Here is a 25,915-nt window from a genome sequence, read left to right as displayed (position 1 = left end):
TCTGAAACACCCTTCTTTGCTGAGTTTTTCAGCTAGAGTTTCAGATGGTTTGAAAACTGTTTCTGAAATTGTTGTTTCACTGGCTCTTGAGGGCAATCAGCGCTCTACTAAGTTGGGTTATCTGGACCTTAAATTAAGTGGAGTACAGGCAATAAGCTCTGCTTTTGTGAAGCATAAATTACATTTTACATAGAAAGGTTGAATACCAGGGAAATTAACTCCAAAGGAACAATCTACAGTTACTAAAACTTCCCTAGATCCATTTTGTTGTCTCCTGTACATATGGTGAAAAGAAATACTTTATGCAAGTTTTGAAGATTCCATTGGAAGCTCTTCCTCCATTGTCTAGAATTCAGCATATTTCTACTCAAAGGAAAGACTGGGAGGGGGGATTTCAGGGGGGGAAAACTGATCAATTGAATTTGACAGAATTTCTGATATTTTCTCAAGAAGTAGTTACGCAGAGGTCCACGCCAGTAGTGACTTTTGCTTTAGAGCTAGATCGTAATAATATATTATGTTTATGTTTCCGTTATATGACTAAGCTGTTTATGGGATCAAAGATTTGTATTTTTCCTTGCTTAGCTAGAGAAACACAGCAGTGACATCAGGCCTTCATTGCCCTTCCAAAAGGGTGGTCACAGCCTTAAGCACCACTTTTATGTTAAAATTTCCTTGCATATGCATTCTAGTTGTTGAGGTTAAAACTTACATCTTTATTGACCATAAGGAATATTGGACTTTTTGCAAACTCATAAGGATTAGTGCTCACTGTTTAGATAGTCTACAGACAGGTTGAGGTGTTAGGTCTAGACTGTGTTCTATTTTGTTAGTTAAATATAATGTTTCTCTCTTTTTCTTTGTTGCTTGGATCTATTACTTTTGTGGTTGAAAGATTATTTTCCTTTGTGATTGATTTAAAAATTTCCTTGTAATTTTGATTTTTGATTACTTTGATCACTGTGTGGAAACTGGTGATATATATGATTCTAAGTATAATAAAACAAATAAACAAACAATAAAATATTGTCCCAAGACTACCTTATATTTGACCACCTATAAGTGTAAAATCCAGGTCTAACCAGAGCGCTAGCTCCAGCCCAGGGGTCACAAAGCACATCAGTCAGTTCAGTTCAGTTTCATATCCACGGCCACTCCCACCTCACTCATCCATTCCAGTTCACCTGCATTTGAGCTTAGGAGTGGGTCTATGGTCTAGAATAGCGGTCTGGGGGGTTGGGAGACACTTGCACCCTTGTGGTCAAAGATATACTGTAGTCATAGCTTATACAAATGCAAACTGTTTATTTCCTCCAACTCTGCAACAGGCAGTACTTTAAATCCTTTATTAAGCAGTCCAAACAGCATATAAACTCCAACTTAGATCCAATCCTTCTGGTTCTCCTCTCAGGTATATTTACAGCGATACCTCGTGGGCACCAGATATATACTAATATACAGTTCACCTGTGTATGATTATCCTGTAGGGCAGTGCTATTCTCAGTGGCTGTTTCTCCTCCTTTCAGCATAAATTCAATCTCTCCCTCCTCTGGTCTGGCCCTCTTCCAGTGGTGCACCCCCCCCCCCCCCTCTCGATCTACTCTGGTCCTGTTTCTGAGCTCTCCCTGGCTCCAATCCCCTGCTCCCGGGCTGGGTCTCTCCTCTGCCCACCTGTAGCACACACACCGTCTTATTTTTGAAAGAGAAAGACGCCCATATTTCGACCCAAATCGGGAGATGGGCGTCTTTCTCCCATGGGCGCCCAAATCGGTATAATCAAAAGCCAATTTTGGGCGTCTTCAACTGTATTCCATCGCGGAAACAGTCAAAGTTGATGGGGGCATGTCAGAGGTGTGGTGAAGGTGGGACTGGGGCATGTTTATCGGCTGAGGAGAGATGGGCGTCCTTGGCTGATAATCGAAAAAAGAAAGGCGTTTTTAGCGCAAATTTGGGTCACTTTGTTTGGACCCCTTTTTTCACAAACAAGTCCCAAAAAGTGCCCTAAATGACCAGATGACCACCGGAGGGAATCAGGGATGACCACCCCTGACTCCCCCAGTGGTCACTAACAAACCATCAAACAAAAACAACTTTAACAACTTTTTTCCAGCCTGTATGCCAGCCTCAAATGCCATCACAGCAGTATGCAGGTCCCTGGAGCAGTTGTTAGTGGGTGCGGTGGACTTCAGCCAGGTGGACGGACCCAGGACCATCCCCCCCATTACCTGTTACACTTGTGGTGGTAAATGGGAGCCCTCCAAATCGCCCACAAAATCCACTGTACCCACATCTAGGTGCCCCCCTTCAGCCATATGTGCTATGTTAATGGTGTAGAGTTGTTGGCAGTGGGTTTGGGGGGGGGGGATTTGGGAGGCTCAGCACCCAAGGGAAGGGAGCTATGGCCTTGAAAGGTATTTTACTTTTTTTTTTTAATTGTTACAAGTGTCCCCTAGGGTGCCCGGTTGGTGTCCTGGCATGTGAGGGGGACCAGTGCACTATGAATCCTGGCCCCTCCCACCACCTAATGCCTTGGATTTGTTCGTTTTTGAGCTGGGCGCCTTCGATTTCCATTATCGCTGAAAACCGATACCGCCCAGCTCAAATCCGCACAAATCCGATGCATTTGCCCGACACAAACCGTATTATCGGAAAAAAAACATGGACGCCCATTTTTTTCGAAAATATGGTTTGTCCCGTCTCTTCATGTACCCGTTCTCGCAGATAGACGCCCATGGAGATGGGCGTTCGCATTTGATTATGCCCCTCACAATATACCAGTAGCTGCTTTCATGAGCCACAACCCTCATTTGCAGCCAAGGGTCACATTCCTTATTCAGGATTCCCCTTTTCTTCCTCCTGGTCTCTTGGCAGGGTACCATCAGGCAACCAAGATGACCCCTCTATGGGCATAACTCCAGCCTTTATACCCTTTGTCAATCCCCCCTTGTCATTCTATACAAGGGCAAATCCATTCCCCTGCATTCTATTTTAAAACCACTCCCATTGGGCTGGGCTTCCTTCAACCCAAAGACATCCTACCACTCCAGACCTCTGGCAGGGACCTCCATACCCACAGAGCTCTAGAAAAATCCATTACTTTAGTAACATCCATTCCATGGTGTATTACATGTGGTTGGCTTGATGGCAAATTGTCATCCAGTATTTGAGCATGAATGATTATAACCTGCACAGGTATAGCTTTGCCTTTGTTGGGCAGGCTGGACGGACCATATGGGCCTTTATCCACCATCATTTACTGTGTTACTAAACATTCTACTGCCCTACCATAGATGGGCTCTGGTTTTTGCTCCAACATATATGCATTATATAGTATGTATAGTTGGGCAGTGACCTTTTTGGGCACATCTGTATGTAGAATTGCTCTGTGCATGTCTTAGTTGCAAGTATTATTTTAGTCTTCCTGATTCTTATGAATTAAAATGTCATTTTTGAGCTCTTGTTCATTCTCATCTCTATCCAGGTATATCTGGGCTAGTAAAAATATTATTTTTGTCACTGAAAATGCAAATAACCCATCATCTGTGTGTTTGATGTTTTTTCTTTGACAAATAACTTGTCTGTAGCCAGAACTTAGTCAGTCATCTCCCTTACTTATTATCATTGTCATAAATTTGAAACCATAGCAACATCAACAATCATGCATTCTTGAATTGCTCAAAATTCTAAGTATGTATTGCACTGATGATCTGCTTCAGTACATCTAGCATGTAAATGAAACATAGCCAATATTTAGACATTCAACCAGCTACTCAACAGCTTTGATTACCTTGCACTAGCTTTGAAAAATCTGTAGTAGTTCTAGTCTCATAATCTATGACTCTGGATCTTCTAGAATGGCTGAAGAAAAATCTTAGGTTTATCTAGATTTTTTTTCTCTATGAGAGATCTTAAGATAGCTAGACATCAGACAACAAACACCATCCTGAGCCTTTTTGGATTATCTTGAAACCAGTGTTTTAATACATCAGACAAAGGCTGCTTTCCTTTTGTGCTTCCCTGGCAGCATTCTGTCAACTAAATCTTAAGTGAACACAACAGTTACTCTGGCACTCATTTTCAAAAGACAAACACATCTCGAAAGTGGAACAAAGTGGCAGATGGATAGTTTTCTCTCCAACCTGTCTAAATCACAATTTTTGAAAAGGCAGAGTAGGGATGTTTTTCACTGAGTTCATCCAAATAGCAGGGGGACATGTTGGAGGCATGTTTTGGGTAGGTGGGGCTTGGGTAGGATTGGGAAGGCTTTAAACCTGGAAGTTTTTCAGCAATAATGAAATAGAAAAAAAAGTCCAGTGCAAAACAAGAAGTACATTTTATCTAGACTTGTTACAGTTGTGAGAAATGTGTAAATATATTGCTTTTTCACTTAACATAATTGCAGAGATAGAATATATAGCTTATGCCCTGGTAGAAAGGAACTCTTTATGGGTAAGGGTATAACTATATTTGTGTAGGCCCTTTTTAACAGAGATCACCACATTATGGCTTTCTAAATTACTAACAAAGGAAATGTGTTAGTTTAAAGAGATGTGTGCAAATTGATAAAGAATGTAAGACCAGGAGGAGAGAGAGAGAGAGGGGGGGGGGGGGGGGGGGGGAAGAAGCCCAAACTACTGAGACAGAGATGTATGAAAGTTTCAAGGACAGGTCTTAGAGCTGAAATAAAAATAAAGCCAGGCATGAGACCATGAAACTGTGAAACTATGAACAAAGGGAACAAAAGAAAGGGGGGTTGGGGGGAAGGTGAAGCATACCATGTATGAAACTACTAATGCAGAGTGTTCACATGAAGGTTTGAAGATTAAAAAAATGTAAACCGAGCAGAATTAATAATGAAAAAAGGCTCTGTCTATGGAAAATTTTCAGAAGGGACTGTTTTATGATAACTAGCACTGATGTAATAGGGGGTAAATGTGATCAATATCCAATGAGAAGCTTAGGGGCAGACACCTTATGTAACCAGAGAGAAAGAATAAATAAACTGTAAAAATTAAGGGTGTGCCTGCTTGCTCTCAGAGACACCCATTCTTGCAAGAGTGTATTTTTGAAATAATAAATTAATTAAGACTTGTTTCACAAATTTGCTTTTGTAAGTTCTTTTTGTATAGGCTCTCAGATTACCTGGGAGCTATTTATAATGCAGTCAACTAAATCAGAAAAAGGTGTCCTAACTGACCATCTGACCATTGGAGGAATGAAGACATGACATCCCCTTAATCCACCAGTGGTTACTTACCCCCCCCCCCTCACCCACTCCCCCAAACATGTGACAGAGACAGTAGATCACAAATATATACTTAAATACAGGTCACCTTAAATTATCAATAAGCAAAAAAGTATTAGGAGACCAAAAAAAATCAAATAGTATTTAAATATATATTTGTGATCAATTTTCTTAGCACTAGGGACTTACCCAGTGCTATATATATAGGAGGTGTTAAGGGCTCCCGCTCTAACCCGGTGGTAACTGGGCAGAAGTTACCACTGGATAAGTCACCAGTGCTAAGAATATAAAAATAATTTCAGAGCCCTGGAAATAGCATGTGGCACACAGTTGAACTACCAACAGGCTCCTATGGTAGGGCCAATTTGCCACATGCCATTGCCATGTTAACCCTACTGCAGATTTGTAAAATGGGTCCTAATTTTTTAATGATGGCATTTTAATGGCAACATTAGTAGATGTGAAACTATTAATCAAAACAGGAGGTGATCTCCCTATTAACACGATAAAAACATAAACAATGGGGAGATCTCAAATGTATAGCATCAGAATGTCTGAATTTAATACAGAGGAAAGGCCTCGAGAAGACCTTTAAATGCATCCACTCTGCAGCCCCCCATTACCTCTCCACTCTCATCTCACCCTACATTCCTCCCCGTGAACTCCGCTCACTGGACAAGTCTCTCTTGTCGTCCTCCTTCTCCTCCACTGCTAACTCCCGGCTTCGCTCCTTTTCTCTCGCGGCACCTTATGCCTGGAATAGACTTCCTGGACCTATACGTCTAGCTCCATCTCTACCTGTTTTCAAATCTATGCTGAAAACCCACCTGTTCACTGCTGCTTTTAGCTCCTAGCCACAATTGCCCTCCCCTTGTTCTTTCCTCCCTTCTCACCCATTACTTCCCTCACCCGTAACTGTCTTGTCTGTCTGTATTATTTAGATTGTAAGCTCTTTTGAGCAAGGACTGTCTCTTTGTATCAGGTGTTCAGCGCTGCGTGCATCTGGTAGCGCTATACAAATAATAATAATAATAATGAAGCTTTAAGGGGCTGGACTTCTTCATCATAGCCCTAAAAAACCTCTGTCTACAGATGTAGACAGAGGTTTTTTTCGGCCTATGATGAAGAAGTCCAGCCCCTTAAAGCTTCATTAGTATGCTTGGGACTTCTCGTATGTATTAAATTCAGACATTCTGATGCTATACATTTGAGATCTCCCCATTGTTTATATTTTTATCATATTTTTAACATTAGTAGATGGCCATAAATACAAAAATTGGAAAATTAGCCATTTTATTGCTATGGTAAAAATAGCTATAGCACATGGGAAAAACCCACGCTAAGGCCTCTTTTTACTGTTGCTTTGTAAAGGGACCCCAAAGTGATAGCCTTGTGACCTCATGCTACATAGATCCCAAGGCTAGTTTGAAGCTGAAAGAGCTATACATTGCTGGTAAGATTTGGGAGCCCTTTTCTTCTTGTGCTCACCAATGTCATGTTACAATGTTTTACAACGTAGAGATCATAAAATATGGAAATATCTCAGAATATTCATAAAACATCTTTCACAGCACAATTTTGCATTTCACATGTGCTTGCATTTTGTCATCTGTCATCTTCAAAAATAGATCTTTAAGTATGCAACTAACCATTTGTTTTATATTGCACACTTATTTGTGCAGGATTATATGTTATGTTACCACTTTTTGTTAGTTTTTAATGTTGGTATGTCTTTATTTTTATCGGCTTTATGCATCATACACTTGAACATCAGATCTATAGGGTAAATTTTCAAATTGCTTTGAACCTTGTATTTAATTTCTTGTTGCGATGAAAGCTAGTTTCTCACTAAATATGGTCAGCATTGAATAGAATTATATTTTAAGAGCTTTATTCAGCAAAAAACATTTATGTAGTTAGCATACCATGCTAACTGTTAGTGCTTTAAAAAATGGGCCTGATTAAAGCACATATTTTGGCCAGATATATTTTTTATATATATCTTTATTAATATTTTATAATATATCACAAAACAATGTGAATATGCAATTGGCATTCATTTTACAAGAAAAATTAAAGTACAATAAGGGAAATAAAGCCTTTTCGTCCACAAATATTTTGATGGGAATGATGGAAGAGGTGTGATTTTTAGGAGACTTTAACCTATTGAATGTTAACTGGGGCATCTCATCTGCTGAATTAAAGAGAAGTAGTGAGGAATATAATCCAAATCAGAGTCCAGACACACAAGGCTTAAAGTCCTATGGGTTGGTATTCCAAGCGATTTAACTGGCCAGAAACAGCTCTTGGCTAGTTAAAGTACCTGCTCAGGGCTAAATGCAAATTTTCAGGGGCCCTTAACTGGTTAGTGCCGCTGAAAACAACTGCTTAGTGCCAAACTGAAAACCAGCTATTTTGGGGACATTCCGGGGTGAAATTGGCCCTTCACCGGTTAAGTGCTGATGTTCAGCACTTAACCAGCCAGGTTAACCACATAAATGGGAACAGATAAAAGGCTGTCCTATCATTATGCGGAAACCCATAGCCAGTTAAGTGAACATAACATAAGAAGATAAGAATAACTATACTGGGTCAGACCAATGGTCCATCTAGCCTAGTATCCTGATTCCAACAGTGGCCAAATCAGGTCACAAGTACCCGGCAGAAACCCAATTAGTAGCAATATTCCATGCTACCAATCCCAGGGCAAGCAGTAACTTTCCACCATGTCCATCTCAATGACATACTATGGACTTTTCCTCCAGGAACTTGTCCAAACTTTTTTTAAACCCAGATATGCGAACTGTCCAGCAAGAAGTTCCAGAGCTTATCTATCCTTTGCATGAAAAAATATGTCATCCTATTTTTTTTTTAAGTATTTCCATGCAATTTCATTGAGTGTCCCCTGGTCATTGTACTTTTTGAATAAGTGAAAAATCGATTTAGCACCACCCACTCCACACCACTCAGGAATTTGTAGACCTCAATCATATCCCCCCTTATCCATCTCTTTTCCAAGCTGAAGAGCCCTAACCTCTTTATCTTTCCTCTTATGAGAGCAGTTCCATCCCTTTAGCATTTTGATCGCTCTCTTTTGAACCTTTTCTAATTCTGCTATATCTTTTTTGAGGTACGGCGACATCGAACACAATACTCAAGGTGAGATTGCACCATGGAGTGATTCAGAGGCATTATAATATTTTTGATCTTATTTTGCAACCCTCTCCTAATAATTCCTAGCATCCTGTTTGCTTTTTTGGCTGCCGCTGCATACTGGGCAGAACATTTCAGTGTAATGTCTAAAATGACACCTGGGTATTTTTCTTGAATGCTGACTCCTAAAGTGGTCCCTAGCATCAGGTAACTATGATTTGGATTACTTTTTCCAATGTGCATTTGTCTACAATAAACTTCATCTGCCATTTGGATGCCCGGTCTTCCAGTTTCCTAAGGTATTCCTGCAATTTTTCACAATCTGCATGTGTTTTGACAACTTTGAATAGTTTTGTGTTATCTGAAAATGTAATCACCTCACTCGCCATTCCAATCTCCAGATCATTTATAAATATGTTAACTAGCACTGGTCCCAGTACGGATCCCTTCAGCATTCCACTATTCACCCTCCTCCATTGAGAAAAATGGCCATTTAACCCTACCCTCTGTTTTCTGTCCAATAACCAATTCTTAATCCACAAAAGGACATTGAAGGGCATTTTTGATAGAACTTCTAAATCAGAATTTGGACGTTTTGCACAAAACTTCCAAATTCTAAACAAGAAAGAAGGTCATTTTTCAAAAAGATAGTCGTCTATCTTTTGTTTTCAAAATTACTATGGATGTTTTGTGATTTGGACTTTTTGTTTTTGCCCATTTTTGAAAAAAAAAAAAAACCCATCCAAGTGCAAAACATCCAAAAACAAGCCATTGGGATGTAGGAGGAGCCAACTTTTTTTCTGAGAAGTTCTGAGAGAAGAGGACATTTCTCTAGTAAGTGAACACTACTTTGTTTTGTGCTTTGGGAGCTTAAAGATTGGGGTTTAAAGGAGGAATTGTAGGTTAGTGTTAGGCAAAATAAAAATATAAAAAGCAAAATTTAACAACTAATCTCCATAGTCTTTTCCACTTAGTTTTAAAAGCTTTGTACCACAGCATTAACAGAATCTAACAGGCACTGCAGGATCTAGTGTACTATTAAGGGGGAAATAAAAGAGAGAGAGAGAGAGAGAGAGAGAGAAGCAAGCAGGACCTAGTTTAGTATTAAGGGGGGGAATAAAAAGAGAGAAAAGCAAGCATCATTAACCAGTTGCCTTAGAGGGGCATAATCGGATGTCGCCAGCGAAATAGATCGCCGGCGAACTATTTTGGCGGCGGCGCAACAGCTGGCTGGAACAGATGGCCGGCCATCTTTTTTTCCGATAATACAGTTTAGCCCGGTCAAATGCCAGAGTTCGCCGGGTTTGAGATCGCCGGTTTTGTTTTTCAGCGATAATGGGAAAAAATGCCGGCCATCTCAAACCCGGCGAAATCCAAGGCATTTGGTCATGGGAGGAGCCAGCATTTGTAGTGCACTGGTCCCCCTGACATGCCAGGACACCAACCGGGCACCCTAGGGGGCAATTCTAAAAATGTTTAAAAAATACAAAAAAAGTTCCCAGGTGCATAGCTCCCTTACCTTGGGTGCTGAGCCCCCCCTAACCTCCCCTAAAACCCACTCCCCACAACTCTACACCACTACCATACACTTATGGGTGAAGGGGGGTACCTACATGTGGGTAGAGTGGGGTTTGGGGGGGTTTGGAGGGCTCAACACTTACCATCACAAGTGTAACAGGTAGGGGGGGGGGGCCTAGGTCCACCTGCCTGAAATCCACTGCAACCAACAAAAACTTTTCCAGGGACCTGCATACTGCTGTCAGGGAGCTGGGTATGACATTTGAGGCTGGTATACAGGCTGGCAAAAAAGGTTTTTATTTTTATTGTTTTAGTGTGGGAGGGGGTTGGTGACCACTGGGGGAGTACGGGGAGTTCAGCCCCCATTCCCTCCGGTGGTCATTTGGTGAGTTGGAGCTCCTTTTTGAGGCTTGGTCGTGAAAATAAAAGGACCAAGTAAAAGCGGTAAAATACCCATTAACGCCGCTTTTGTTTTTTCCATTATGCTCTGAAGCCGGCCATCTGGTAGCTACGCCCATGCCCGCTCATGTCCCGCCTTCGCTACGCCCCTTGAACTTTTGCCGGCTCTGTGACGGGAAAGCAGCGATGGTGTCAAAAAAGCAGCTTTCGATTATACCGATTTGGCCGCTATTGATCACCGGCCATTTTCCGACATAAATTTGGAGACGGCTGGCGATCTCTTTCGAAAATGAGCTGGATAGGCACTCAACTGTGGAATGCTGTACCCAAATCAGTAAAATCTACCCAGAACTACCTAAACTTCAGAAAATTATTGAAATCAGTATTGTTTAAGAAGGCTTATTCCCCAAGTTCAAATTAATTTGAATTAACTCTTACCATTAATAAGATCCAAGGACACTAATTACCTGTTACTATCTCTTTCCTATTGCTGTTTAATGGTTATTTCCTATCTTATCCTCAATTTGTATAATTTTTTTTTTATTGCACTGTAGCCTTACTACAGATCTATGTAAGCCACTTTGAGCCTGCAATCAGTGGGAAAATGTGGGATATAATTGTAATAATAAATAGATCCAAAAAATATTTTATTTTTATCAAAAAAGGGGGCATGTCTGGGGGAACAGTAAGCATGAGCTTTACCGCTTATAAAATAGATGTCAGTAAGTGCTCATACATTAACGGCAAAATTAGTGCATGGCTATTAATTAAAAAAAAAAAGAGAAAATCAGCCATTTGCCATCTGCAGTAAAAATGGCCATAGCACATGGGAAAGATCCATGTAAGGGCATACAAAAGCCACTCTTTAAGTCAGCTTAGTAAAAGGACTTCTAAAGAATCTTAGATCATTTCTGGTGGTTGCAATGAAAGAAATGTTCAATAGAGATGGGCATGTCTTACATTTTTTGATTTGGTTCATATCTGGTTCTCCAACCGATGTAGCTGATTTTCAGATGTTAAATCATACGTCCTCTTTGTTCCATTCCATTCACATTTATGAAGCAAACAACTGTGGGGCTTTCTATCCATTTTCAATGTTTAAAACATCTGTAACTGAGGCAACAGCACCAAGAGGTTCACAAAGACCCCATGCCACCAGAAGAGGACTACAGTCTACTATCAGAAGGAGAAAGCGGTACAAAGACTGGAATGAAGACCCTAAGATACTGGAAGAGGGTAAAGTAGCACCAAAATTGGCAGGAATTCACCCAGGCACTTTGAGAGATGCAAAATGGCACTGACATTGACATTGACAGATGGGTAACACAGCCGTAACACTGGCAGGTAAAGGTTCACTTGAACTGACCCTGTGTGCATGCTGCTACCTGTGTTTTTGGATGGACAATTTTTATAACAGTCTGTGTTTAAAGCACTGTTTCACCTACAGAAATGGCTTTTTTAAAAAGTTAAAAGCAGCATATAAAAACGAAAGAACAATTTCTTATGTTACCTCATGTAGTTGCTCATGACATGCCTGGCAATACCTTTTGTCATGAAGAAAATATCAGGAATGTTGCCAGCTCTGCACAGAAATTCAATAACAATACCAGTACATTTAAGTGTATCTTTGCCTCAGAGATTTGAAAACAAATATATAAAATTGCCTTTATTTCCTATTGTCTACTTTTGCTCTCATTTATTTAATTTCCCCATTGACTTTAGTTAAGTTTCTAAGATATTGAGTGTCTTTTCCAAAGCAAGCCAACAGAGAGAAGGGTCAGAGAAAGACAGAGGAAGACAGACACAGAGAAAGATGAATAAGTAAAGAACATTTGATCTTGGAGTTTTGAAAGTGTGTCCAACTCTGGTTTAAGCATCAATAGTCACACTTATTAAAAACAAAAAGCATAAGAGCTCAATCACCAAAGTCCATTCTAAATAAAAAAAGTTGATATGGAGGTAATACATGGGCATCTCTGCGCTAATGTCACCAGCATTGTAGAATTCCTTACCACAGTACCTTCGACTCGAAACATCTCATGCGTCATTTCGTGCTTCACTAAAAACCCAGCTTTTCTAGCAGGATTTCTGTGTCTAGGACTGTATTGGCTTTGCAGTGAGAGACTAAGGTTGGTAGATGTTTTTACCTGTGGTTTATCTGTTTTCAATTGTCTCTGTATGCATACATTTATCTATTTTCTTGAATGAGTGACTTAGGTGTATTTTCAAAGCACTTAGGGCCCTGTTTACTAAGGTGCGCTAGCGTTTTTAGCATGTGCACAAAATCAGTGTGCGCTAACTGTGTAGGCACCCATAGGAATATTGTGGGTACCTATACAGTTAACGTTCACTAATGGTTAACGCACGCTAAAAGCACTAATTAGCCTCTAGCATGGCTTAGTAAACGGGCCCTTAGACTTACAAAGTTCTGTAGTTTACTATGGAACTTTGTAAGTCTAAGTGCTTTGAACATGAGCCTTTTTGTGTATGGGTGGAATAAGTTGTTAGGTCATGCCTATCAAGAACTGGCATTCCAATGGGTGGCAGTAAGGGCTCCCCCCAAAATGGCCATGTGACCATTTCCTTAAAAAAAGACCTACTTGTACCCACTGCGGTAAAAGGGTGTCTCAGTCAGGGGCGTAGCCAGATTTCGGCGGGAGGGGGGTCCAGAGCCTGAGGTAAGGGGGCACATTTTAGCCCCCACCCGGTGCCACTGACCCCCCCAGCCATTATTGACCTCCCCTGCCATTGCCGACCCCCCTGCCGCCGCCACCGCCGCCGCCAACTTTGACGACCCTTGCTGACAACCCTCTCGACCCCCCTCCCGCCACCAACCCTCCCCCGCCATCACCTACCTTTGCTGGCAGGGGACCCCAATCCCCGCCATCCGAGGAGGTCCTCTTCTTCCTGCAAAGGCTTCGTTCTGTTTCTGACGTCCTGCACGTTGTACGAGCAGGACGTCAGACCCACAGAAACAGAATGTTGGAGTAATACAAAAGCCATATTATACTACTTTTAATTACATGTGCACAAATGAATGAAGAAAAACTCTACATGCTAAAGAGCAGGTATGAAGATAAGCACATGACTTCCTTGCTGTAATTTTCAAAATAAATTGAAATCTTGGCAAAACCCTGAGCACAGAAAAGAATGCAGTACATTTTACAAATGTAGTCATTTCTAACATTATTCCCAAAGGGTATTCTCTAGGGAATTAGTCCTTTAATTCTCATAGTTCTTAAGTATGTGAGCACTTTTCAAGGCTTAGGGGCCCTTTTACTAAAGGGTTGCTTTGCGGCAACCCAGATCTACTGCCGGCCCAATGCGGGTGACGACGGTAGTTCCACCCCCAGTGTGTGCCATTTCTAGCACTAGTGGAAATATTGAAAAATACTTCCACAGGGGGTTACCCAGCGGTAATCGGGCAGCATCGCGTGCTGCGCAGTTACAGCCAGGTTAGCATGGGAGTCCTTACAACAATGGGTAACGATAAGTGCTCCTCCTCGAAATGGTCGCACAGCAAGTGTGAAACGTACTGCACGGCTATTTCATTTTTGGTTATTTTCACCCACTGTGGTAAAAGGGGCCCTGGCGTGTGACAAAAATGGCCACCGCCGCTAGCTCAGGGCCCCTTTTACCACAGCACAGTGAAAGGGCCCCTTACTTTGTAGAAAAAAATGAAGTAGAACTGTTGTGCTGGGGGAGGGGCAGGTAGACCAAGGGGAGAAGCAACAGGAGACGAGGAGCTGGATTGGAGTGTAGAATGACTGTTCTCTGCTCTGTTCTAGACGTACTCCTCCCATCCTGTTCATTGAAGTTACCTGAAAAGGAGGGGTTCAACGTTCTGGAGTTTGAAAAGACATGGGCAGAACTGTGTTCCAGACTGTTCCCCAGAAGTAAAGCCTTGGTGCTTTTAGCATGTGTTTTTTTTTTTATATTACTTTTCTAATAAAAGGAACACAGGTAGTTCTCCTTTGAAAATTAGCATAAAGCATGTTTGCTAAAATTGCTTGTATGTTGTGTTTCTATTATTTTGTAGATGGAACAGCACAGAGAGGGTCCAAAGTACAGAACAAAATCCAAAGCACGAAAGTAGCACCAAGAGCCTACAAAAAACAGGTCATAGTTCTTTTAATTGTAAAACTTGAAAAACAATCTTCAGTTGTGGATCCGACCTGAGTGCATTACATGTATATTATATATTATGCTCATAATATACATGTAACACACTCTATTTTTAACCGAAAGATGCCATACGCATGTTTATTTTATATATTGAATTCTTTATTTATTATCACATTAGTTTTTTATGTTATTATTTGTCTAAACAAATATTTATGTTTGGATTTACAATGTTATTTATGTTTGATGCAGACCCGTGATGCAGGCATTGTCGCTGAAACACAGCCCATGTCTGGTCCACAACTGAAGATTGTTTTTCAAGTTTTACAATTAAAAGAACTGTATCCTGTTTTTGAAGTCTCTTGGTGCTTCTTTTGTGCTTTTTATTATTTTGTACAGACATCTGAGAGGAGCAAATTCTTATTGCAGAATATTATTTTTCTTCACAGACATAAAGACACCTTTTTGCAATCCAACAGGGAGTTATAAGCATTATGGAAGTCCTTGTACAGATTTAGCCAGTCAGGGGTAATTTTCAGACCAAGCAATCTAGGCGCATTGATCCATTTTAATATGGCTAGATTGCTTCGACAATTATCTTCCCCCATCTGTAGTACTTTTGTTTGGTATAATCAGTTAAGTCAGACCTATTCTACCAAATAAGGTCTCAATATTCCTTCAACATGAAAATGCTGTCAAGATTACAAGTTCTAAAGGACCAGGTAAGATTCTAAATCATTAATGGAAATTCTAACCAGATTGCTATCTGCTTGAGTGCATAGCACTTATTAAAATGTTAGTACTAAAACATATACATTCAAGTCAGGTGTATGTTTCATTACAGAAATTCAATAACAATTAGCTCTAAAAACACTGGTGATGTGCACTGTTGCCTTGGTTGAGCCTATTATCCCTTTCTTACATATTTATTATTGGTATTTGACAGGTAAAGAAAAAGTAAAGTATTTCTAATGTATTTAATGTAATCAGGGTCAGATTCATGCATACCATGGCCCCTAAGCTTTAACTATTGAGACCCTACCCCATTCCACTGATTAAGTACAAAGTGAATTTTAGATTCAATAACTTTCCATGCTTTTGAAAGAATATGCATAAGGGGTCAGATTCTATATATGGCACCTGAAAACTCCACACGGAATAAATTTCCGCCTAAATATATTCTATAAACTGCGTCTAGATTTAGGTGTCTCAGAGAGAATACACTTAGTTGATATCACAGCGCTTAAAACTACACACATCCATTTACACCAAGTGAAATGTGGCATAAATACAGGCATATAGATTTAGACACAGAGGGACATATTCTATAACAGTTTGCGTAAATTTTGGAACACCCAAGAAACGCTCATTTCTACGACCATAACCATGCCCCTATTTGACTACACACATTCGAATTTAGGTGCTCTGCATTACAGAATATGCTTAGCAAGTTGTGCGTATAAATTCTAATTATTGCCAATTAGTGCTCATTATTGCTAGTTAAGTGCTGTTATCAATGCTAATTGGCTTGTTAAGCCAATTAAGTTATGCATGTTGTTATAGAATATGATTGGATTTTGGTGCAGAAGACTAGGCATGATATATAGAATCTAGAAGAAAATGCTATATTATGTGCATTTTTATTAACTATTTTTATAGTACATAATAATAATGAGGCCCCTTCTCATTTGAGGCTCTAAGTTGTAGCTTGTCAAGCTTATAGCAAGGAAGAGGGAACAAAAAGAGGAGAAGGTACCCAAAGGTACCCAAAGAGAAAAGACACTCACAAATCACTAAACCCAAAACACATACTAGGAAATGTAGTTGGAAAGCAATGACCACAAATGCTCACAGTCTAAACAATAAAATTCATGACCTTCAAGCCCTGATGTTGGAGACTGACTTGGACATAGTTGCAGTCACAGAGACATGGCTCAATGGTTCCCATGAATGGGATGTAAACATACCAGGCTATAATCTTTTTAGGAAGGATAGAGAGGGACGTAAAGGTGGAGGAGTAGCTCTGTATGTGAGAGATGATATCGCAGCAACTGAAATGACAGGGAAGTGGGGAAAGGAAGAAGCGATATGGATCACCTTAACAAGAGAGGATAGAACCTTGGTCCATGTGGGTGTTGTCTACAGACCCCCGACACAATTGGAGGAACTGGATAAAGATCTGATTGCTGATATTCAAAAGTTGGGGAAGAAAAGAGAGGTGCTGTTGTTGGGAGATTTTAATCTGCCGGATGTAGATTGGAAGGTTCCTTCTGCAAAATCGGAAAGAAGTAGAGAGATTGTGGATGCTTTCCAAAGTGCTCTGCTCAGACAAATGGTGATGGAACCCACGAGGGAGGGAGCGACACTGGATCTGGTGCTCACGAATGGAGATAGTGTGTCAAATGTCCGAGTGGCTGCGCACCTGGGAAGCAGTGACCATAAAACGGTTTGTTTTGATATAACGGCTCATGTGGTTAGCGGCCACTCTAAACTCAAAGTCCTGGACTTCAAGCGAACTGACTTTAACAAAATGGGGGAATACCTGAGGAAGGAGCTGATGGGCTGCGGGAACGCACAACATGTGGAAGGAGAGTGGTCCAAGCTGAAAGAAGTAATAAACAGGGCCACAGACCTTTATATAAGGAGAGTAAATAAAAGCAAGAGAAAAAGGAAACCGATATGGTTTTCAAAGCAAGTAGCTGAGAAAATAAAGGCTAAAGAGTTAGCGTTCCAGAAATACAAAAAAACTCTAGTAGAGGAACACGGGGAGGAATACCGGATGAAACTGAAAGAAGCCAAGAGAGAAGTACGTCTGGCGAAGGCGCAAGCGGAAGAACAAATGGCTAGAAATGTACGGAGGGGAGACAAAAACTTCTTCAGGTATATTAGTGAAAGGAGAAAGACTAAAAAGGGGATTGTGAGACTAAAAGATACAGCAAAACACTATGTAGAAAATGATGAGGAAAAAGCCAATTTGCTACTTTTGTTCTGTTTTCACTGAAGAAAATTCTGGGGAAGGACCGAGAGGGACTGGCAAAAGTACACCTGAGAATGAAGTGGATAGAGCACCGTTCACGGAAGAGAGTGTGTATGAACAACTTGGAAAGCTAAAGGTGGACAAAGCCATGGGGCCGGACGGGATCCACCCCAGAATACTGAGGGAGCTCAGAGAGGTTCTGGCGGGTCCTCTCAAAGTTTTGTTTAATAAATCCTTGGAGACGGGAGAGGTTCTGAGGGATTGGAGAACGGCGGAGGTGGTCCCTCTTCACAAAAGTGGTGATAGGGAAGAAGCTGGAAACTACAGGCCGGTAAGCCTCACTTCGGTTATTGGAAAAGTAATGGAAGCCATGCTGAAGGAAAGGATAGTGAATTTCCTGGCAGCCAATAAGTTGCAAGATCCGAGACAGCATGGTTTCACCAAAGGGAAATCGTGCCAAACGAATCTCATTGAATTATTTGACTGGGTGACAGGAGAATTAAATCAAGGACGTGCTATGGACGTCATCTACTTAGATTTCAGCAAGGCTTTTGACACGGTTCCCCACAGGAGGCTCTTGAATAAACTAGAAGGGCTGAAGATAGGACCCGAAGTGGTGAACTGGATTAGGAACTGGTTGACGGGCAGACGCCAGAGGGTGGTGGTAAATGGAGTTCGCTCGGAGGAGGGAAAGGTGAGTAGTGGAGTGCCTCAGGGATCGGTGCTGGGGCCCATTCTGTTCAATATATTTGTGAATGACATTGCCGAAGGATTACAAGGTAAAGTTTGCCTTTTTGCGGATGACACCAAGATTTGCAACAGAGTGGACACCCCGGAGGGTGTGGAAAACATGAAAAAAGATCTGAAGAAGCTGGAAGAATGGTCTAACGTTGGCAATTAAAATTCAATGCGAAGAAATGCAAAGTGATGCACTTAGGGAGTAGAAATCCAAGGAAGGCGTATATGTTAGGTGGGGAGAGCCTGATAGACACGGACGGGAGAGGGATCTTGGGGTGATAGTATCTGAGGACCTGAAGGCGATAAAACAGTGCGACAAGGCGGTGGCCGTAGCGAGAAGGTTGCTAGGCTGTATAGAGAGAGGTGTGACCAGCAGAAGAAAGGAGGTTTTAATGCCCCTGTATAAGACGTTGGTGAGGCCCCACCTGGAGTATTGTGTTCAGTTTTGGAGGCCGTACCTTGCGAAGGATGTTAAAAAAATGGAAGCGGTACAAAGAAAAGCTACGAGGATGGTATGGGAGTTGCGTTCCAAGACGTATGAAGAGAGACTTGCTGACCTGAACATGTATATTCTGGAGGAAAGGAGGAACAGGGGTGATATGATACAGACGTTCAAATATTTGAAAGGTATTAATCCGCAAACGAATCTTTTCCAGAGATGGGAAGGCGGTAGAACGAGAGGACATGAAATGAGATTGAAGGGGGGCAGACTCAGGAAAGATGTCAGAAAGTATTTCTTCACGGAGAGGGTGGTGAACGCTTGGAATGCCCTCCCGCGGGAGGTGGTGGACATGAAAACGGTAACGGAATTCAAACATGCGTGGGATAGGCATAAAGGAATCCTGTGCAGAAGGAATGGATCCACAGAAGCTTAGCTGAAATTGGGTGGCGGGGGGAAGAGGGGTTGGTGGTTGAGAGGCTAGGATAGGGGAGGGCAGACTTATACGGGGACTGTGCCAGAGCCGGTGATGGGAGGCGGGACTGGTGGTTGGGAGGCGGGAAATACTGTTGGACAGACTTATACGGTCTGTGCCTTGAAAAAGACAGGTACAAATCAAGGTAAGGTATACATATATGAGTTTATCATGGGCAGACTAGATGGACCGTGCGGGTCTTTTTCTGCCGTCATCTACTATGTTACTATGTTACTATGTTATATGTAAATCCAGTCCTGAAAGAAATAAGAGCTAAAATACTTTAAATTACCTTAAATTTACAAAGACTAGGGGCCATACTATGAAGTTACACAGTTATAATTTTAAAACAAATCAGAGAAAATATTTTGTCACTCAGGGGTCCTTTTACAGAGCAGTGCTGAAAAATGGGCTGCAGTAGTGAAGGCATGTGCTTTGGGTGCGTGCAGAATATTTTTTCAGTGTACCTACAAAAAATGCTTTTGTTTTTTGGGGGGCTGAAAATGGACGTGTGGCAAAATGAAAATTGGTGTGTGTCCATTTTGGGTCTGAGACCTTACCGCCAGCCATTGACTTAGCAGTAAAGACTCACACAATAACCAGGCGGTAATGGTCTATGCGTGTCCAAATGCCAATTATCACCCATGTGCCAGAAAATAAATATATTTTCTGACCCACATATTAGACGGGCAGCAAAAATATTAAATTACTGCCCGGGCCACGCGGTAGCTGGGCAGTAATTCAGAATTGGCGCACATTGGGCACATGTAGAAGCTTACACGGCTTAGTAAAAGAGCACCTCAAAGTGCAGTTTATTTCTGGAAATCATTGCTCAAGGAGGTGGTAAAAGTAGTTGCCATAGCTGGATTAAAAAAAAAAAGTTTAGACAAGTTCCTTGAAAACTATTATTAAGGTAGACCTGGGGAAAGCACCTGCTTTTCTCCGGGGTTAAATAGCATGGACTCTTTCTATTTTTGGGGATTCTGCCAGATACTTGTGAGCTGTCTTTGCCAGGGTTAAAAGCAGGACACTAATCTAGATGGCTCTTTGATCTGATATGCCTTATGGTTTATGGAGTGAGAGGGGTTAATGCCCCTGGGCCTCTCCCGATGCCCCCCTAGATGCATCTCCTATTCAGCATTCAGTGTGGGCTGAAATAGGACTTCCCTAAGGCAGTAGTCTGGGACCTGGACTTGGAAGGGGATCAGCCAGCTGCCATGGAAGGGAGAAGGAAAGACGCATTAACAGCATAAAATGCTGCTGAAAATCCAGTGTGAATTCTGTGGCACTATTCAGTTGGTGCTGGAAGAATCCTGGGGCAGAGTCAGGGTGGTGCCAAGATCTACCCAGTTTGCAGAAATATTCGGTCGGCCAAGAAGATATGTGCCATGATGAATTTAGGACAGCAAAAAGAATCTTCTAACTTAATCTGGGCACTTATCCACATGATGATCTGAATATCACTGATATCTGGATAAGTTACCTATGATCTGGATATGAAATGTCTGTGCAGGGGTGGACTGTCAGTGATCTGGACCCTCGGGCACTAAGGGTCTGGGCCCCTAACCATCTATCACAATGATTAAATTAGATTGAAGCTAGGAGACAGTGGGCCCTCTACTGTTGTGGGCTCTCAGACACTGCCCTATTGTCCCAATGGTCAGTCTGCCCCTGTGTCTGTGCCTAGATTAGGGTCAGCATTGAATATTTGGAACAAATTCAGCCAGTGGGAGTCAGCACCTTTGAAAACACTAACCACCACTCTAGAAAGTCCCAGTTCATTATAGCTTTTTGGAGTAAGGGCTTCATTTAGCAGCGTGCTTTAATGAGTTCACACACATTAATCCACATTAACTTTCATTTCTTTAAGTTGACTACACGCCGTGGTAGAGCTACCATGGCATTGGCAAGTGCCAACCCAGCACTACCACTGGTCCACTGCAGGAGCTGGTAGTAGAGCTGCCCCCACTGCACGCCATTTCTGGTACAACCGAAAATAATTTTATTTTTTTACCGCCAGGAACTTACCTGGTGGTAATCCAGCAATGCCGCATGCTGCCTGGTTATCACCAGGTTAGCGTAGCAGCCGTGCGGCAAGTTTGTACATACCACACAGCCATTTCCTTTAAAAAAATCTGCTGTGGTGAAAAGGTAAAAGGGGCCTAAAATTATAAGATTTCAGATAATTATCCACATGAGACCAAGTTTTAGCAGTAAAACATCTCACCCGTTTTGTCTGCTAAAGAGGTTTCAAATTTATGAATGTGTAAATTTGAATGCCACCAAAAAGTAGGATTGAGATTAGAATTATCTTTCTAATGCATAAGAACCAGTTTTAGTACAGCAACCACTAAAATGTTCAGTAATTTTTACTGGGAAACATCCAATTGATCTTGGAATAGCACAGAACCGAATATAATAATTGAAGGAGTAATTGGACCCTGTACAGGAAGAATATTTGAAATAAAAGACCACATCTGACACCAAAATTCATAAATTATTCTACAATCAAAAATGATATGAAGCAAAGTATCAGTGTGCGAGCCACAGGACCAACATTTTAGGTTTGAGTTCTGTGTTACAGTTGATGTTATTGATTGATAAACTGTCTTTTTCTAAAACCAATAAAATTCTTGGACTTAAAAAAAAAAGGTAAAAGGGGCATTGGTGCAGCAAATCCACATGCCCCTTTTATCCCAGCTTGGTTAAAGGGCTCCATAATTAGTAAATGATTCCACAGAGAATAATAAAGATTGCATTATTTCATGTGTACTGTTTTCACATTAATGTGCATGAACAGGTTACCACTAGCTATTAAATAAAGCCATACAATTGCTAATGTTATGTTTTTATTTTATATTCATTGTCATATTTAATTCTCAATGTCAGTATGATATTACTGAGCATTAAGCAAAACTTCACTGACAAAATACATAAGATATCTGCTTTTCTTTAAACCTGTTATTTGTTTGGAGCTACTGCACGGGATACTTTATCTATTTAACTGTTGAATACCACCACTTAGGGGAAAGTTATCAACGTGAGCTATCTATAAAGGCATGTTATTTTACTGTTAACATGGCAAAGAAAAAGTGGAGGAGGACCAATCCAATACCAATACCAGGGTAAACAAACAAAGTTTGCTGAAAAACTTTAAAAAGAGGGGGCTGGCAGATCTGCATTTTGGTGCCTAAGCACCTGCTTCAGGAGTCAACTATGTAAAGTTTCATCACTCTTCAAAAGCTTCTACTATCCACCCATCTCACAAGTGATACTCCAACAATAGCAGCACATGTCCTCAGAAATTTTTGGCTCAGAAATCCGATATATATTTTAAAAAAGGTTTCGCCAGCTGCAGCACTCTGACAAATGAGCAAAAGGAGATCCTGAGAGCGACACAGCTTTGAAGGGGCACCTCATTTTTGGGATCTCCTTTTGCTCCTTTATCATATTGTTGGTGAAACCCTCTGTTGAAATATATACCAGGTTTCTGAGCCAAACATTGATGACTTTCTGAGGACATATGCTGCTATTGTTAGGGTACCACTTCTGAGATGATGAAACTTTATATTGTTGATTCCTGAAGCAGGCACTCGGGCATTGAAATGCAGATCTGCATCGAGTCCCCTCGTTTTAAAAATTTTTTAATAAACTTTTTTTTTTACTTACCCTGGTGTTGGTATTGGGTTTGACCTTCCCTACTTTTTCTTTTCAATTTTGGATTTTTGCCAATTTTTGCTTCTTTTTTTGTGTTGCATTTTACTGCTAACTCCAGTTATTAGTAACTAGCTCTCATCTAAAATAGGACCTGAGCAAAAAAAAGCATAAGTTGTGGAAAAATAACCCATCTTGTTCTTAATAGAACCCCATGTTGATAACATCTCCCTTAAATGATTAACTTTTTTAGCCATACCCAATATGCTTTTTTTCAACACCTATTTTCAGTTTTTATCTTTGGCACTTTTGTAATTTAAACAGTTATTTGTGAAAATGGCCCAGATTTAAGAAAAAAAAAATCAGTTATTGGTTCCACTGCCAAGTACATAAGTGCTTTTTAACATTACAATTTCAAATATAATACAAACAAAAGTACCGAAAACACAATAATCCACATTATGGAAGGGAAATAGTGCTGATGCCAACAATTAATTCAGAAAAAAAGGAAAAATCTCAGAAGATATTCTACATGACATCAATTAACTGACTATATATTAAGGCAATCTTGAATATAACTTGCCACTCTAGTGGCTGGAGGGGGGGCAGGGGAGAGAGGAGAATCGCACACTCTCTCTCTCTCTCTCACAGACACACTCACACCCAGTCTCACTTTCTCTCTGTCACACACACACACACTCGCACATTCACTCTATCACACATTCACTCTCACACACACTCTCTCAAACATACACACTCCGAGGAAAACCTTGCTAGTGCCCGTTTCATTTGTGTCAGAAATGGGCCTTTTTTACTAGTAGTTATAGAAAATTGCCCTCTGTGCCTAAATCTATGCCCGGGATTTATGCCACATTTTCATTTGTGTAATTGAAGGTGTGTAATTTTAGACGTTGGGGTATTGACTAAGTGTATTCTATATACCGCGCCTAAATCTAGGTTCTGCTTATAGAATATGCTTAAGGGGAAATGTTTTCCATGCAGATAAATTAAGTACAGTATATAGAATCTGGCCCTATGCATGTGTGAGCATTGTGCATGTGCAAATTAGTGGGCATAACCAAACTCGAGAAAAGTGTTTGCCCTCTTTCTGAAACTGTGCTCTCTTTCCACATCATGTGCACTATATCCAGAGAGTGTGCATTGTTAACAGAAACTGATAAAATAAAGTCGCCAGAAAAACCTAAATAAAACCATCGTTCCTGTAAATGACAAGGGCAGTTTCTCCTGCCCATTTAAATCACTTAGAGTATTGACTTCACTGCTCTTTCTTTTAAAGTTGACCCCTTTGCACTTCCATGTTTCTTTATTATTCTCCACATAGTCCTCTTTTGTCTTTTTGTCTTATAGTCCTCTATTTACTGACATATGTGAAATGTCACCTCCGTTTTAGTATCTTGTGCCTTTCAATCTGATTACTTTCCTTCCCTCCTTTTCATAACTGCATACTCTAGCCCGTGTTCATATATTTGACATTCTTGGTATGTTTTAAAGGCTAGGGGGGTTTGACTCGCTTTTCCACGCTAGTCTCCTTTTCCTTTTATTTTTACTTTCTTCACATAGGGCCATAATTACCCAAAGTGTGAAAAGGATCTGCAGTTACTGCATGTTAATTACTGAAATTAACACGCAATAATTGCAAAGTACAGATAATGAAGAGATAAAACTCTTACTGTGCATTAACTGCATTCCAGTCAATATTCAACTGGCAGTGATCAACATTTCTTGGATCAGAAACAGACTTGGCTTTTCAATGCTGGGCCCTTGTCCAGGCTAGAGGCCAACCAAAACTGAATCTGCGGCTGAAATTCGCTGCTCAGTTTCAGATGAAACCAAAGGTGAAACTGAAATCATCACCCTGCCCACCCCCACAGAAAGTCCATCTCCCTGGGCCACCCACACTTCTTGCCCATAAACCTTACCCTCCCCCCACCCATAGGCCCTCCCTTAGTCTACCTTCAAAGCTCTGGTGGTCTAGTTGCCTCTTTAGGGCAGAAGCAATCCTGAGTCACTTGTGACTCTGCCAACTCCACAGTTAAAATGATTGCCACAACTCATCACAGCAGCCTTGCAAGACTGACGTGGGAGGTCATGGCAGCCATCTTGAGATTAACTGGCATGGGCAGGAACAACTGGGGATTGCTCCTGCCCCTAAGAGGTCATCAGACCAACAAAGCTTTGAACGTAGGGGTTGATGTTGGGGGTGAAGGCATAGTAATATAGGGATTGGAGCCATGATCAGTACCTGAAGTACTCACGGTACTTGAAGTACTGCAAGGCTGCCAATAAACAATGCAGCAGCTAGTGTGAAGCAGCCTCCAACATGGGCAGGAACATCACTCCTGCCCATTTACCAGTGGACCACTAGATGTTCATCAACGTAGGGCAAGGAAGTGGGCTAGCAGGCGGGTGGGGCCCAGGCCAACCTTGCTCTATCTTCAGGGTGTGGGTGGGAGGGGAGATTGGTCTAGGGGAGATGTTTTCTGTCCTGATGAGGTTGGGAGGGGGGATCAGGATGGGGGTATTGGGATCTGGGCAATACATTTTTTAATGCATGTCCTTGCTTGAATATCAGCAGCCCGGATAATGTGAATTAGCCCAAGATATACACCAAATGTATATCCTTTTCTCATTTCCATTATCCATGATGTTTTGTAAGCCACATTGTGCCTGCAAAGAGGTGGGAAAATGTGGGATACAAGTACAATGAATAAATAAATAAATATATTCAATTCCAGTGCTCAGACATGTTTGATTGCCGCTATTGACTGGTATCTGTTTATTGGTCTGAATGTGGTCGCTATGGAAAACCTCCATCTCTGCCTAGGCTCTGTCCATGGACTGCTTCAGCACTGTCCAGATAGTGCTGAAACCATATGAGGACATATTAAGCAGCAGTATCTAGTTAGTACCATTGAATCTCTCTCTCTCTCTCTCAATGGCCTTTAAATATCAATCTCAAAATTTATTTTTGGATATATTTGGGGGCATAATTTTGCAAATGTTTTTTCCAGACACTATCTGAAATAGAGTTAGAATGGAGCAGGTGCAGGGATGTGATATAAGTTTGCATTTTATTAAAATACTAGTAAAAAAGGCCCGTTTCTGACACAAATGAAACGGGCGCTAGCAAGGTTTTCCTCGGAGTGTGTATGTTTGGGAGAGTGTATGTGAGAG

Source organism: Microcaecilia unicolor, chromosome 1 (assembly GCF_901765095.1).
Source record: "Microcaecilia unicolor chromosome 1, aMicUni1.1, whole genome shotgun sequence".
Classification (NCBI taxonomy): domain Eukaryota; kingdom Metazoa; phylum Chordata; class Amphibia; order Gymnophiona; family Siphonopidae; genus Microcaecilia; species Microcaecilia unicolor.
Note: the sequence above shows the minus strand (reverse complement) of the source record.